General features: G+C 35.2%; 1 protein-coding gene across 1 annotated transcript in view; it reads left to right on the forward strand.

The window, feature by feature from the left end:
* The window catches only part of LRRTM4 (leucine rich repeat transmembrane neuronal 4), an 872,383-nt gene that overhangs the window by 140,653 nt on the left and 715,710 nt on the right, over window positions 1-16,020 (forward strand). The window lies entirely within an intron of this gene.

A 16,020-nucleotide genomic window follows, 5' to 3' on the forward strand; every position in this document is an offset into this window, starting at 1 on the left:
AAAGCTACAGCTTCACTCTCCAGAGTATTTGTTAGTCTGAAATTGACACATCAAGATTACAGCTCTCAAAAATTTCATGCAGTGATTACATCTCATACATATAAAAAAATACTTCAAGGCACTTTCTAAACATAATATGAAGGTAATTTTTTTTTTTTGCTTTATATAAATTCTGTTTTCTTCTAACTAAATATTTTCCTGTCCCTGCCTCAAATTGTTCTCAAAGGGGGACATGGAAGATTGGTGTATATGTATAAATTCCTCTGCCCTGATAAATACCACAAAACAAACAAGCATGCCAATTCTTTGTGAGATTTTCTTGGTAAGATTTACTTTTAATTACAAGTGCACTCAATAATCCAGGTCTAAGGAATAAATACTTCCTGTATAATTAGAAATTATCTATTAAAAAGATTGGCTTTATTGATCAACCTTACAGTAGTTAATTTTGTAGGATGTACATCAGTAGCCTGCTGAAGGACAATTTATTTCTCCCAGGACATTGGGCAGTATATTTCCTCAGTTATTTCCCATTAGAATGGAAAGACCTATTTTTTGGTGGTCATATTTTTTTTTAAGATACAAGATTACTGTGTCCCAGTCTTTCCTTATTATTTGTGGATTTAGAGCAAGAAAAGTTTTCTTTTCTACTGTATTTTTTTGTATGAGATGGAAATAATCTCTTATCACACCAAAGGAAGAAATTTAAGCTCAATCCATGCAAAGTGGTCTGATGACCATTAATTTTCATAGTAACGATTATATTATCTTTTTTAAAATAAAAATAATTTTCTTACTACTAACCTAAACTAATATTAGCAAAATAGATGATGTATGTAAAAGTCTCTATTATAAAACCTAGTACATATTAATTGGTTGCTTACTTTAGAAATTGATTAATAAATAGTCTCAATTTGAGTTTTTGGTCCAAACTCTAGTGAGCAGTTTCCAGGTATAAGCTTTTATTTCTTACTTCCCTGCTTTTGTTTTCACTTCCCAACTATTGAAGAAAGAAAGGTTAGTATAGCAAATATCATTCTATTAAAATGTGAGTGATTTAATATTAAGTTTGTCAACATTTTTATTCATTTAGTTTTTCATTTATTTATCTAATATCTACTGGTTTTGTACAGAGTGTTAGGCTTTGTTACAGGGATAAAGAAAACGGATGCCAGTCCTGCTCTTAAGAAGTCCATTGTCTAGTGTGAGAGTCAGACATGTGTACACACAAAAAAGGTAGAGAGAAATAAAAGCTATGGAAACCAGTGGAGGAGACATACTAGACTGAGGAGAGTATGAGGAAACAGCCTCCTTCCTCAGTACGGTAAAACAGAGATAATCCAAGAGATGTGATGCAAGAAGACTCTGGGTAGATGCGGGATGGTTGAACTTGGAGTCCTGATTCTAGGCTTTCAAATGCCCACTTCACTTTCAAGGCCATTTACCAATTATAATTGTCAACACCACCTTTGTTTCCTGAGTAAATCTGTTGCTAAATTAATTTCAGAGGATTAAAAGATAATTCCTGGAAGGGTGTATCTTTGAATGAAATATTGAACAAAAATCAGTATTATATAGGTGAAGTTTGAAAAAGGAGTGGAGGGAGAGACACTGGCTAAGAAGAATAGTATAATGATGCAGTGGTGTAAGGTTCAGTGCTGACATGAAACTATGTTCAAAGACCAAGAGATATATCACATTCAGGTACATACATGTTGTTCAGTAGAATAGAAACAAAGTTTTAAAGGGTTAGGGTGGTGAACAGAGGCCCACTTCACAGATATCACATCTCTACCATGACCAGGAGCTTCCTCCACCCCCACTTCAGTTTTGAGGTGAAGTAGTATTTTTACTACTAGTATTTTATAAAAAGTGGACTTTTTATAATTCCCAGAATGGGCAGCCAAGTCAAAATGAGCATGGTTCTCATAAATCAAAGTAAATTGTATTAATTTGGTTGCAATTAGAGTGAGACTGATAAGCGGAAGCTTTCAAATGAAACATCTGTGGAAGCTGTTTTTTGTTTGTTTGTTTGGGTTTTTTTGCGGTATGCGGGCCTCTCCCTGTTGTGGCCTCTCCCGCTGCGAAGCATAGGCTCCGGACGCGCAGGCTCAGCGGCGATGGCTCACGGGCCCAGCCGCTCCTATTTCCTCCCGGACCGGGGCACGAGCCCGTGTCCCCTGCATCGGCAGGCGGACTCTCAACCACTGCGCCACTAGGGAAGCCCTGGAAGCTGAGTTTTTATGTTAGACTTTTAAAATTACATCATAAGAGTAATTTAAACCATGATTTAACACCTGCTATTTAGTAATGATGATTGCAGAGTGTTTAATAAGTTTATAAATTTATCTTAAAAAGTGCATCACCTTTACCAATAATATGAAAGTTCAATGATTTTAAAAGGAGAAAGGAGAGAGGTTTATGGAAAATATTAGAAACATTAAATTCAAGGTACCCAATAATTCCTGTTGCTTAACTAAAAATGATATGTTTTACTTTTATTTCATGCAGCTATACCTATTTAGAAGTTCCCTGTGGCCATTTTAATTAGCTTTCCCACCACTCCTGTGAGATAGGCAGATAGCATAATGGGTTGAGTTTGATGAATGTGGCTATGTGGCTTAACTATGTTTTATAGAAATTTGGAGGTTTTGATGGTGATGAAAGAAAACCCCAAATCTCTTTAGTCCATTTGAAAATTCTCTAGGATTAAACAATCAGAGGTCAAACTATTATTGGGATACATATGTTAAGCAGTATGTTTAGCTACTGTATATGTATTCCCAGTATTTCCTCTCCTTCTAAGGGTCTCTTTTGCCTCTTTAAATTTGCTTAAGGGAAAATGTTTTTCTTACTCTTATTGGATAACTCTGTTGTTTTCTGAAATGTAGTGCCCAATAGAGAAAGTCCTAATATTAGCAAACATTTTTTGTTAATTACAGTATCATTACAGGCGTGCCTCAGAGGTATTGTAGATTCGGTTCCAGACCATTGGAACAAAGTAAATATCACAATAAAGTGAGCCACACAATTTTTTTTTGTTTTTCCAATGCATATAAAAATTGTGTTTACACTATACTGTAGTTTATTAAGGGTGCATTAACATTATGTCTAAAAAATAATGTATATACCTTACTTTAAAAAAAGTTTTATTGCTAAAAAATTGCTAACCATCATCTGAGCTTTCAGTGAGTAATCTTTTTGCAATTGTAACATCAAAAATCATTGATAACATCACCATAACAATGAGAAAGTTTGAAATATTGTGAGAATTACCAAAATGTGACACAGAGACAGGAAGTGAGTGAATGCTGTTGGAAAAATGGCACCAATTGATTTGCTTGAGGCAAGGTTACCACAAACCTTCAATTTATAAAAAATGCAATATCTGCGAAATGCAATAAACTGAAGCACAAATAAAAGGAGGTGTGCCTGTATTGTAAAAAGCTGACCCATCAAATTGAATAAAACTCTTTGTCAGTATTAAGTAGCAGTCATTTGGAAAAAGATGATGGGGAAATTAAAAATAGTGGCAACTGAAGAGCATGCTTTTTCACCAGCACACAATTACACCAATTTTGTATTCGCTTTTCATTTCTATAAATTAGTTATGTGACAATATTTTACAGTAGAGTGAATAGCTAAATCAGAAACCAGAACATCATCATTCCCGTAAGAACTGATCTAAGGACCATTCTCCTATATGAAACAATAAATTAGCATAGAAGTAGTATTCTGTTATTTATCCAAGCAAGACAGCTTAAGATTCTAACTTACTAATGTTGAATGCTAAGATGGATCCTTTAAAACTATAACAATAAATTACATTGCATTATATTTATCTATAAGACATTTTATAAAATGATTTTAAAAGTGTAATAAACATTTTTCTTCCTCTTAGTGAGTAAAAAAGAAAATCCCTCAACCAAATTTCCTTTCCTAAAATATATGTCTGTTACTCATATAAATGGGCAAAATGATGTTACTTACCTATTAAAACAACAGCAGAAACAAAAGTTAGTTATATTTAGTGTTGGCTATTGCATGATATAGTCAGGGTCAGTGTAGGATTAAGTTTCAAGATGATAATGGCAAAATGTGACACATAAATCTCAGAGTGGACAGAGATTTAAAGGGAGAAATTATCTAAGACTCACCTCAATTATCTAAGTCCTGCCAACTGTCTTAGAATTATCTAGGACCTATCAAGTCCCAATCCCATTACTGAAGAATTAGAAGTCATTAATTAAATACTTATTAAGTAGAGCAAAAAGATAAAGAAGAAATAAAAGTTCAATATATTTGATGGTGAATTTGATTTTTAAAAATTATACATAGATAGATAAATATATTTCTATTATGTACATAAAATCTTCCCAATTTCCATTGTTTCTCATTCAGCACTCATTCATTTATTCATCCCCTCTTTGTACAAATAATAAATACTCATTCTACTCCAAGTACTGTACTAAGTACTAGAAATCCACCTGAAGCAACACATACCTTCCAACCTCAAGGGATTTGCAGTCCTATGGCAACCACAAGACAATACTAGCAGTAAGTGATTTCTGGGAGAAAGATCAGGGTACGGTGAATACACACAGGAGAGTAAACCAATCAACTTATGGGGACTGCAACAGCCTTTCTTTTGCTATGGAATTCTGAGAAAAGATCTTAAAACAGGAGCTATCCGGATTAAAAAAAAGCAGAAAATCGGGTAGGAAGGATTTTGGATATACAGGACCACAATTATCAATATATACCTATAGAGCCAAAGATAATAATGAAAAGACTGGAATTAGTTCAGGAGAATTAGAACCCTGAAACCAAGATGGCAGTGGAAGGTTTTTTTGTTTGTTTTTTTGTTGTTGTTCATTTGCAGGGTGGCTGTGGAGGAATACTATTAAAAGGGCAGGATAGAAAGGCAAACTGATGATTGAGTTTGTCCTGATCAGGTGAGAGACTTTAAAACTTACCTTAGGTTAGCAAGGAGTCACTGTTAGGTTTTCAGCACAAAAATCGTATGACCAGATTTGTATTTGAGAAGGATTTTTTATGGCTTAGTGTGGGGAGTGGCTTAAAAAGAGTGAAAAATGAAAATGTTCACATAGGAATCTAAGAAATAATAATGTTGACCTATATTAGGATAGTGACCACCAGAAAGTAGAAAAGTGTGTACATTTTTTATGAGCAAAAGGACTAATTTTTTCTCTCATCTACCACCATAATACAGAGCCCTGAAGCTGGTAGATATTCAATAAATATGTGTAGGGATCCATAAAATGTCATATAGGCCCTTCCCAGAGTATATTCTAATGAATAAATCATTTGTGAGGATTTTCAGTAGAGAAATGGTATGGTCGGATACATTTTCAAAGTCCTTCTCTGTCTGCTTTATATAAACATGATACAAAACTGTGGGAAAGTGAAGCAAGAAAAGAACAGGGAGACTTGTCAGAAACTTCTCTCACTTATCCAGGTTAAAACTTGGCCTTGAACTCAGGCAATGGTATACAAGTGGAGGAAAATGAGGTTTGGAGATATAAACCAGCTACATGTACTGATGGATGAGCTGTGAGATGAAAGAGAAAGAAGTCAATGACAGTTTAAAGCATTCCAGTCTTGGAAGCCAGGTGCACTGTAGGACCAATTCCTGAGCTGTAGGCTTTAGACCAAGTTGAAGGGTCAATTATTCAACTGTAGGCAATAGAGCAAAATAATAAAAAATGTAAAAAGGCAGAATGTACATTAGACATGATGGAGGAAAAAACAAAGAATATAGATAGGATTATGCCACAAAGTAAAGAAAGTATTTTAAGAGGAATGGGCTCAGCATGATCAGACACTGGGAGATAAAGTAAAGATGAAGATGAAGAATTGGCCAAAGAATTGGGAGAAAAGTAGTAGAGATGGTGTTTACAGATTGTTCTAGAAAAGCTTTGCTGATTCAGGGAACAGAGAATGGGGAAGTGGCTGGAAAGTTGTAGAAATAAGCAGCACCCCTCGCCTTTTCCAGTAAAGACTGGAAATATTACAGCATACATGTATGAATTATCCAGCTAAGAGGAAAATCTTGATGAAGGGGAAGAGATTGAGAAAACTTTCTGGTTTAGAATTTAAGTTTATTAGAAAAGATGGCATCTTGTTCAGTTTGAGCCTTGAGGGCTTCTTCAATACTGCAGCGGCAGTGCTGAACCGCTGATGGTCACTTGTGAACACACTGTGCCAGGTCACATGATGTTATCTCATTCAGTTATCTTAACAACCCCATATGCTATAGGGACCATTAGTTGGCCATTTCATAAATTAGCATAAGAGAATTTGAAGTGCCTTTACCCAAGTTTTCTGAGATAGGTTTCAATCCAAGTTGCCTGACTTTATGGTCTATACTTGTGGCAACTTTCAAGGAGACAAAATGGGGAGGGAATTATAAGATTTAACTTGCACATGTTTTCCAAATTCCTTTTTTGGAGTAAGTTTAGTGTCATATTTAAGGGCAAGGACACTGATTTTTATTATGTCTTCAGCAACTTACTGTGTGACTTTGAGAAAATCACTGAAATGTTTTCAAGAGTTTGATTCCTCCTTATTTATCTGTAGACAGTAAGGAACCACCTACTTAATACAAAGTGACCCTATAGGCAAGGGGTGTAATGTAGAAAGCCAAATTATACTCAAGGTATCAGTTTAAAAATTTACTGATAAGAGGATAGAACATAAGGTCCAGGACATGGAAAGACAATGACATGCATCTTTCTGTTTACTTAGCATAGAATCATGATTTTTAAAAGGGGATAATAGTATGAGTTTAAATGGTTAGTGGCATATGCATGAGATAAACTAAGGATAGTTTCATATAAAGAATAATAGAGACAGAGAAGGCAAACCAAATTCTTGGACCAGGGTACCTCAAGACTCAGCATAGCTATGGAATGAGCATTGCAGAGGTTCTTCTTTATGACTCTCATTTGTATTCTATGCCCTGAAAAGCTACACCTCTTTAGAGAGATGCATTATTTTGTAGAGATGATAAATAATTTGATCAGGTTATAATCACATCCTAATGGCCTGTGAACCATCAAGTCTTTTTAAAATGCCTTTTCTTATCTTCTCTCTGATTCATTGTCTGCTGGTGTCTGTGTTTAATTAACAGAAATCAGTCTTAGAGGTCTTCCCACCATAAGGGAAGATACTGAGAGTTAGCACATCGCAGTAAGGAATGACTAAAATTACAAGCAATGGCCATGAAATATGGGATCAGAGGACCTGAGTTCCAGTCTTGATTTGATAACTTATTCTAAGATGGGCGTTCTTATTACACCTGTTACACATTAACTATGCAAATGGAAATATTTTAGTATAACCTCACATACTTATTTTGTTAATCAACTAGTGTTCAGCATATATTGCACATTCTCTACACTTAGTAAACGTTTGTTGAAAGTATAAGCAAATGAAAGACTCCGACGATCTTTGTGTCTTGCTGTACTGGAAGCCACTGGTCAGAGGTTCCTGTTATGTACAACTTTCCCATGGGTAAAGTGAAGAAGAGCAATAAGAGAAGACAGTAGCATGTACTGTCTTCTGTGCATAAATAGCCTTCTCTTATGGAATGTATATTCAGACATTGATCTCTATTGACCTTGCTGTTCAACCTTCCAGCAGCAACAATGCCACTTAATCACTTTTCTGTTCTATGTGTTGTTCAGGAAAGTGTACAGGTTGTTTGGTCTCACCAGTAACTTGTTGTTAACTATGGTGCTGAAACATAAACCTCTGACACTGTTTTTCTTAAACTCTCATAATCTAGTATGCATTGTTTTGGCCTATCATGAAAAATAAATTTGTAGTAAATTTTCTTGGATTTTAAGAGGATTTGAGGTTGTTGTTTATTACCCAGGCAAAGACCATATTGTGTGTATGTGTGATTTATTCAGAAACACTTTCACAAAATGTAGACCCTAGAGATAACCAACAATTCAGTTTTGTTGTTCTCTCTTTCCATCTCTCTCTCTCTCTCAGTCTCTCTCGTTCTCTTCTTCCTTTCCTCCCTCTATTCCAATTCTTCACCATTTATCTTTATCTTTCCTCCCTTCTCCATCTATTTTTCTTTATATCATTTTATTTTCAATAAATTGTGTTTTGTAGGGCCTGGAAAATTAAGACTCAGAAATTCAAACATGCTACATTAGGCAAAGGGGAGAAAGAGTGTGGATTTTTGAGAAATACTGATAATCACTTTCTAAATTAAGAATATAGCCTTTGTGTTCTCTACTGAATACTTCTTCCACTATCAACTGAAAATAAGGGTAAGTGGTGTCGACTGAAGAAATGCACAACCTAAAATTTGAGAATTATGTTTTATATGCTGCACAAAACTGATGACTTAAGCCCAGGAGGCAGCCTCTCAGATAGCTCTGAGGGACCGCTCTAAAGAGGAAAGGGAGAAGCCAGGATATAGAGGAGTTTTTGCAACAAAAACCAGGTAGTTGGAACATCAAAAGATTACTGTTAAATAAAGAAAATCAGATATCTCAAGTTAAGGAATTTAGCACTTTTCTATATATGGGAAGATGCAAGAGTCTGGGCTCACTGAAATCATTCCTTTGATCTGCACCTCAGCTATCTGGGGCCAGTACCCTGTTCTTTCTTATCCTGAGTCTCCTCAGGGTGCACCATTGGGACTGGTTGCAGTCTGATGACTGCTAGATAGCAAGCATCCCGTTCCATCCTGTGTTCCTTCAGGGCTCACTGTAGGGGTGGCTGTAATGTGATGGCTTGATGGCGCAATATCCTTTGGTTACTGATGTGGCAGGCAACATTGTTTCATTGACAATGGCAACAACTGCAGCTATCTGCATCTTATGAATGACCCTAGAGATCTATCAACTGAAGTGAAGAAACAGGGGTGAATGCCTTCTCATCTAGAATATTCCAAGAGATCACTCACAGTAGATATTTTATAAAAATCCCTGGATCTATTCAGTTGAATGAATACTGAATAAGTGAGGATCTCTGAAGCATTAGGTTTCTGTTATGAGAATGGACACTGAGAAAATAAAGTGTTAATGGAAAGAGGAAATTAATATTTTAAAAGACCAAATATAGGGCTTGCCTGGTGGCACAGTGGTTGAGAGTCCGCCTGCTGATGCAGGGGACCCGGGTTCATGCCCCAGTCCGGGAGGATCCCACAAGTCGCGGAGCGGCTGGGTCCGTGAGCCATGGCCACTGAGCCTGCGCATCCGGAGCCTGTGCTCCGCAACGGGAGAGTCCGCAACGGTGAGAAGCCCGCATACCACAAAAAAAAAAAAAAAAAAAGAAAAAAAAAGAAAAGACCAAATATAAAACTTCCAATTAAAATCAGATGATACATGTAAAGACCTCAGTACATAACAGTTACTCAATAAATGCTATGTTATTTCTTATTTATGTTGACTTACAAAATATTTCTATTATAACATTTCCATCAATAGTTAAACTTTAAGAAAAAAAAAATGATTGTTGATATTTTCCTTAATGTGTCCATTATATAAATAAGCCCATTTTACAGAAGAGAAAACTGAGACACAGTTTCAGTAACTTGCTCAAGATCTCACAGCCAGTCAGTGAAAGAGTCAGGACACAAACTTCTGTCAGCTGACTGAGATCCCAGAAGAAAGGTCAAGCTGTTAAGGAGCCTAGAAACTTACACATGTGCAACACCAAAGTAACTTTCTTGCTTTTGAAAACACATGTACTGTGGATAAACTGTCATTAGTACGTTCAGATTTTTTTTAACAGTAGTGATCAATTTTATCTGTACTCTCAAACATCAGCCTGCCCTTGCTAAGGAACAGTTGTGTTTTAAGAAAAGTAAGAAGTTAAATTACCTATAAAGGATTGAGTTCATATTATCATATTTTAATCTGATTAAGTGGCTGAAAAGAATAGAGGAATTATATTCCAGGCTAGCTCTATGGATGGGAAGTTCCTCTGAATTTAGAAGCTTCCAAACTTTAAAATTTTCCCATGTGTCTAAGTGCTAAAATTTGGCTTGAAATGCCTTGGTGTCTGGAAATTACAGTCATTATTTGTGAAAGCAACACTGTTTTGGTAGTCATTTGCTACTTATCAAATCTTTTTGAGAAATAGGAAAAATAACAAATATTAATTTAAATAAATAATTCAGTTGCCATTAAATGTTTCAAAAGTTTGAGCTTACCACACAGATTATCCAGTAGGGATAATTCCTTGTCTGTTAATAATTTAGTGATATTCAAAGGGCATCAAAAAATAGGACTTTTACATTCTCACTGGCAAGAAATGGGCTTTTCTCAGTGTCATGCTTTCCCTTTAAGGTACAGCGTTTTAAATTGCTGTCCAAGGACATTTTTGCCCAGGACACCAAAGTGGCTCTCTCACTTACAGTCAGGACAAACTGTCAAGAATTTTGAACACCCAGGTATTAAAAGGTCATTTTGGTCAAAGTTGGTTACCAACCTTCTAGTCCGATGACCATCATTCTTATGACTTTTGACAGGAATCGTGCTATATTCTATCTGGTAAGGAGAAAGTTCAATTGTGAGGTTTCCTTGTTTCAATGACAATCCTAACACAAGTATAATCTAACCAAGATTGTTAATAAAAGATAAGAAAATCAATTTTAAAATACTGGGTTTTTTTTTCTTCTAGCTTCAGTTCAAGGAGAAGCAACTATGTTTGCACTTTTGTATGCCACAGTCTTTGTAAAACTCTTCATTCCTTCTAAGCAAACAGACCACACATTTCAATAAGGAAATTTTCCTTTTAAGGAAAGTCAAGATTTTACAAACAATTATGTTTCTGTAGTATATCTTTATATCGTATGAGTGTTGTCTTGATTTTCTTTTTTGTTGAAGGAAATGAATGGTTTCATTTGTTTTCATTTATTTATTTATTTATTTATTTATTTTTTGCAGTCCGCGGGCCTCTCACTGTTGCGGCCTTTCCCGCTGCGGAGCACAGGCTCCAGACATGCAGGCTCAACGGCCATGGCTCACGGCAAACAGAGGGGTTTGCCCTGCCCTCTTTGTCACTGCTCATCATAAGAAAGGGGTCTACAGCATCGGGGAAACACCAAGTAGAAACTTAACTGATTTCAGTTTAGTGTGTCCATACTCTTGCTACTGAACTTTGCTCCAAATCAGCTGACCTGAAAATTTCTTTTATCCACAGTGACCAAAGGATTCCTAGCAGAATAGTTCCATTCTTTCCCTCCAGTCCTCACCTTTCTAAATTAAGACTTTGTTTGTGAAATTCTGTTGTTGTTGTTTTTTTTTTCTCACTTACTTAGCAGCATCTTGTATTGCTATTTCAGGAAGTAAATGGTTGCTCCTTCAATAAGTTTCCATTTCAATTGAATTAAGCAGAGACCCCTTGAGGATTTCAAAATGTGGATGTCTTCCTTCCCTATTAACAGCGCTGATGCAAATTTTCTCTACTTTTATATACCTTTGTTCAGTCAACTTCTAATATCAAGGGGGGAATTTTGGTTGCCAGCTCTGAAGCCATCACTATTCTCTGAAGACCCTCTATGGAATAAGTTTTGGCCTTTGGCATTTGTAGACTATTCAGGTAAATTGTTATATCAGAAACTATATTGTTTTGCTTCGCTGCACAATATAGAAGGATTGTATAACAGAAGGCAGGATGATAAATCTCAAGTATTTTCTATTTTCACCTTAAATCCCTTTTTTAAACTCACATCTGCAATAGAAGATGGTACTTACTGATAAAAAATAATTTAAGGTTTAAGAAATAAAATACATCAGTGAGAAATAAAAGAAAGGTCTGAGGAAAAGCTTATAGGGACTAGATTTGCTGCATTTTAATAAAACGTTTCTAGACTGAGGGGTCAAATAAACTAAATTTACTGTTTTCTGTCATTCATTTAACAAACATTTAACAAGTACTCACAGTATGCAAAGCTGTATGTAGGCACTGTGGGAGCTATAAAGATGAATTAAACACAGTTCCTACCTGTGAAAATCTTAGGGGAGGGAGACAAGAAATATGCCTAAATAGCTTGAATACAAGCTCCAAAAATGATGAAAGCCATAAGAGGAGCATAAACAAAGTTTACTGAATCCAGCAGCTGCAGAGATTACTTTGCTGAAGGTAAATGTGAAATGCATATGCATAGATGCGTGTACTTATATGCACAGGTACACACATATGTATACAAGCTTTAGAGGCTTTTTATGTGTTAATTAGACTTTAACATGTTAACCAGTCTTTAAAGTGGATAAATCATTTTGGTGGTTTTAATAAATAAATCAACAAAATTAAGCATGCCTTGATAATAGAATCTAAATGATTCCAAACATAATCCTGATTTTAATAACGTTCAAAGAAATGTTTCAGTAAAAATATCAGTTGCAAGACATGAAAGATATGAGATAATAATGAGCAAAATTAACTCCTTGTCTCTTGGCTAATGTCATAGAAATACATCCATTTGTATCTAATTATTTTAAATGTAGCAAAAATTAGGAAGAAAATTGGGTCATTTAAGAAAAAAATATCTAAGGAGAACAACTGAGGTAGTACTGAAATGGATATTAAGTGAATACTAAAGCATCAAAACACTTTTTGAGTGTTTAAATAATTTGAAGTAAATCCTTGCCCAGTGGACTTAAAGAATATAAATGAAGTTTTGAAAATATCCCTGGTCAGCTAGTCTCATTTGTGTCTGTGCGGAGACAAAGAATAAATACATATTAGTTTGTTTTTTTTTTAAATTACCATTTCTTATTTATTTATTTTTGGCTGTGTTGGATTTTCATTGCTGTGTGCGGGCTTTCTCTAGTTGCCGTGAGAGGGGGCTACTCTTCGTTGTAGTTCACGAGCTTCTCATTGTGGTGGCTCCCCTCGTTGTGGAGCATAGGCTCTAGGCATGCAGGCTTCAGTAGTTGTGGCACATGGGCTAAGTAGTTGTGGCTTAGGTGCTCTGCGGAATGTGGGATCCTCCCGGACCAGGGATCTAACCTGTGTCCCCTGAATTGGCAGGTGGATTCTTAACCACTGCACCACCAGGGAAGTCCCCACATTTTAGTTTTCCAAAGACAAAGTTTCTGTTAGATTTAAAAAAATTTTCAGAAACAGCAACCTAAGTATGATAGAAGCATCAGAAAAACTTATTAAAACTCGTCAGCTTATAAAATCTTATATGTTACACAAAGCGACATGAGGGAAGCTGTAGTTAAGGGTCTCTTCAAGGGAATTAGTATTGTGGCATAGTCAAAACTAAATTCAAGCACTGATACTTTTGGGTCTAGTTATGTGGTTTCAGGTAAATTTTAAACTTTTTTGAGACTTCTTTATAAAGTAGATAAAGCTAGGTAACATTAATATCTACTTCATTGGGCTTCCCTTGTGGCTCAGGGGTTGAGAGTCCGCCTGCCAATGCAGGGGACACAGGTTTGTGCCCCATTCCAGGAAGATCCCACATGCCGTGGAGCGGCTGGGCCCATGAGCCATGGCCGCTGAGCCTGCGCATCCAGAGCCTGTGCTCCGCAATGGAAGAGGCCACAGCAGGGAGAGGGCTGCGTACCACAAAAAAAAAAAAATATATATATATATATATATATATATATACCTCATTAATTGTTAAATGAATTTACACATGTGAAGTTTTAGACTAGTATTTTCTCAGATATTAAATAACTCTGAGTAATAAACTCTTCCCCACTAAGCAAAAACAAAAATCAGCAAGAAAGAGAGGTAGAAAGCACTGATATAGAGTAAATGTTTGTCACAAATATCACGATGATTCTTTAGTTTCCTGAATGAAAATCTGGAAGGAAGCCAGGGGCATTATAACAGAATAAAAATAAGTTACTTGAATTTTTTATTTAAATCTATTTTATTTTTACACTATTAGCTTTCCTTTGCTCCAATCTTTTCTGGTCTTAGATTTGCTTTTCTGGTATCCTTGATTTAAAATTATGAGTTGTATTACATGAGACATAAACCTGTACTTGTGTTAGAAATTAGATAAATTCCTGAATATTGCAAAAATGCAGGTACTATATCTAATACTGTACCACAGTATGATTGTCTGATTAAATACAGGACACCTGTTTAAATTTGAATTTCAAATTAACCATGAATAATTTTATTAGAGAAACGTCCTGAATTTACATGGAGCATATTTTATTAATAAATTATTGTATGTTTATCTAAAATTCACATTTAGCTGATCATTCTGCATTTTTATTTGATGATTTCTGGCAACCCTGTATGGTAGGAAGCTCATTAACTCCCAATGTGTCAACCTCAAAACAAATTAATCAACAAGTAATTCTGTACATTTATCTCAGTCCCTGCTGCCACCTCCTTCCTTCAGACCATAATCATTCTGATTCTAATCATTCCAAAAGCCTCCTATCTCTGGCTTTATTCTCTCACTCTTCCAATCTATTCTCCACACTGTAGCAAAGTGATTGTTCTAAAACACATATTTGATTACAGTGACTTGCCTGCTAAACATTTGTCAATGGTTCCCCAGAGTGCTCTGGATAAAATTTAAACTCCTTACTAAATAAGGTAAGGTAAAGCCTTAGGTGATCTAGGACTTGTGTTCCTCTCCAGTTTATCCACTGTAAATTAAACTTCACCTACAGTGAGCCTCATTTTGTCTTGATTCCTCTGCCTTAAAAGAACTTCTCATACATTACCTCTTCCTCCCTTAGCTAACCCCTACTTGCCAGTCTGCTTTATGCCTTTTCCTTTATGTTGTCCCATGCTAGGTAAATGACATCCAATTATTTGTTTAAATACTGTATAAAAGTACAGGTTATAATATCTTCATTTCGTATGTACTGAAGACAGAATGGAACTGACTAATGTGAGCTGTGTGAGAATTTCCCTACCCTTAATCAAACTTTCTTTAAAAATGATTGAATTAAAAGCTATTTTTAATAGGTAACATACACAATGTTCAATATGTGGAGAAAACAAATAATATAAAGTTATAAAACTTTCATCTGACATATTCAAGCTGTGGATTTCATGAAAATAATTCTTTTCTCAGTTTCACTGTTTAAATCAGCAATTAAGTAACTAATATGCATTAATAAAGAATTTATAATGTCCTGATTGCAAATTTTAAGTGGGTCATGCCCTACAAATATATGCTCCATTTCACAGTCTCAAGCTTTTAAAAATTTAAGCAGACAGCCTCTCTAAAGGTTATACATTTCCTTTTGTTTTCATTTTTCCTTCTGTTACATTTTTAAATTTCCCATTTCCCTAACAGTCATTATACTCATTCTCAATACTCAAAAGGATTAAAATTTAAAACATGATTTATTCAAAGTATATAGAATTGGATATATTTAATAAAAATATAAACTAAACTAAATAAATCAAGATATTAACTTCTTGATACAAAATAATTTTCCTCTAAATTATTTAAAATTATATAGTATAATTTGTTTTGACTGTATTTAAATGTAAACCAAAATTTCAAATTATGTTTATAAGAAAATCATTTTACTTAGCTTTTTTTTTTTACTTTTTGAATTTTATTTATTTTTTTATACAGCAGGTTCTTATTAGTCATCAATTTTATACACATCAGTGTATACATGTCAGTCCCAATCACCCAATTCATCACACCATCATCCCCACCCCACCGCAGCTTTCCCCCCTGGTGTCCATACATTTGTTCTTTACATCTGTGTCTCAATTTCGGCACTGCAAATCAGTTCATCTGTACCATTTTTCTAGGTTCCACATACATGCGTTAATTTACAATATTTGTTTTTCTCTGTCTGACTTACTTCACTCCGCATGACAGAGTCTAGATCAATCCATGTCTCAACAATTAACTCAGTTTTGTTTCTTTTTATGGCTGAGCAATATTCCATTGTATATATGTACCACATCTTCTTTATCCATTTGTCTGTCGATGGGCATTTAGGTTGCTTCCATGACCTGGCTATTGTAAATAGTATTGCAATGAACATTGGGGTGCATGTGTCTTTTTGAATTATGGTT

Source organism: Phocoena phocoena, chromosome 14, assembly GCF_963924675.1.
Source record: "Phocoena phocoena chromosome 14, mPhoPho1.1, whole genome shotgun sequence".
In the NCBI taxonomy this organism is placed as follows: Eukaryota; Metazoa; Chordata; class Mammalia; order Artiodactyla; family Phocoenidae; genus Phocoena; species Phocoena phocoena.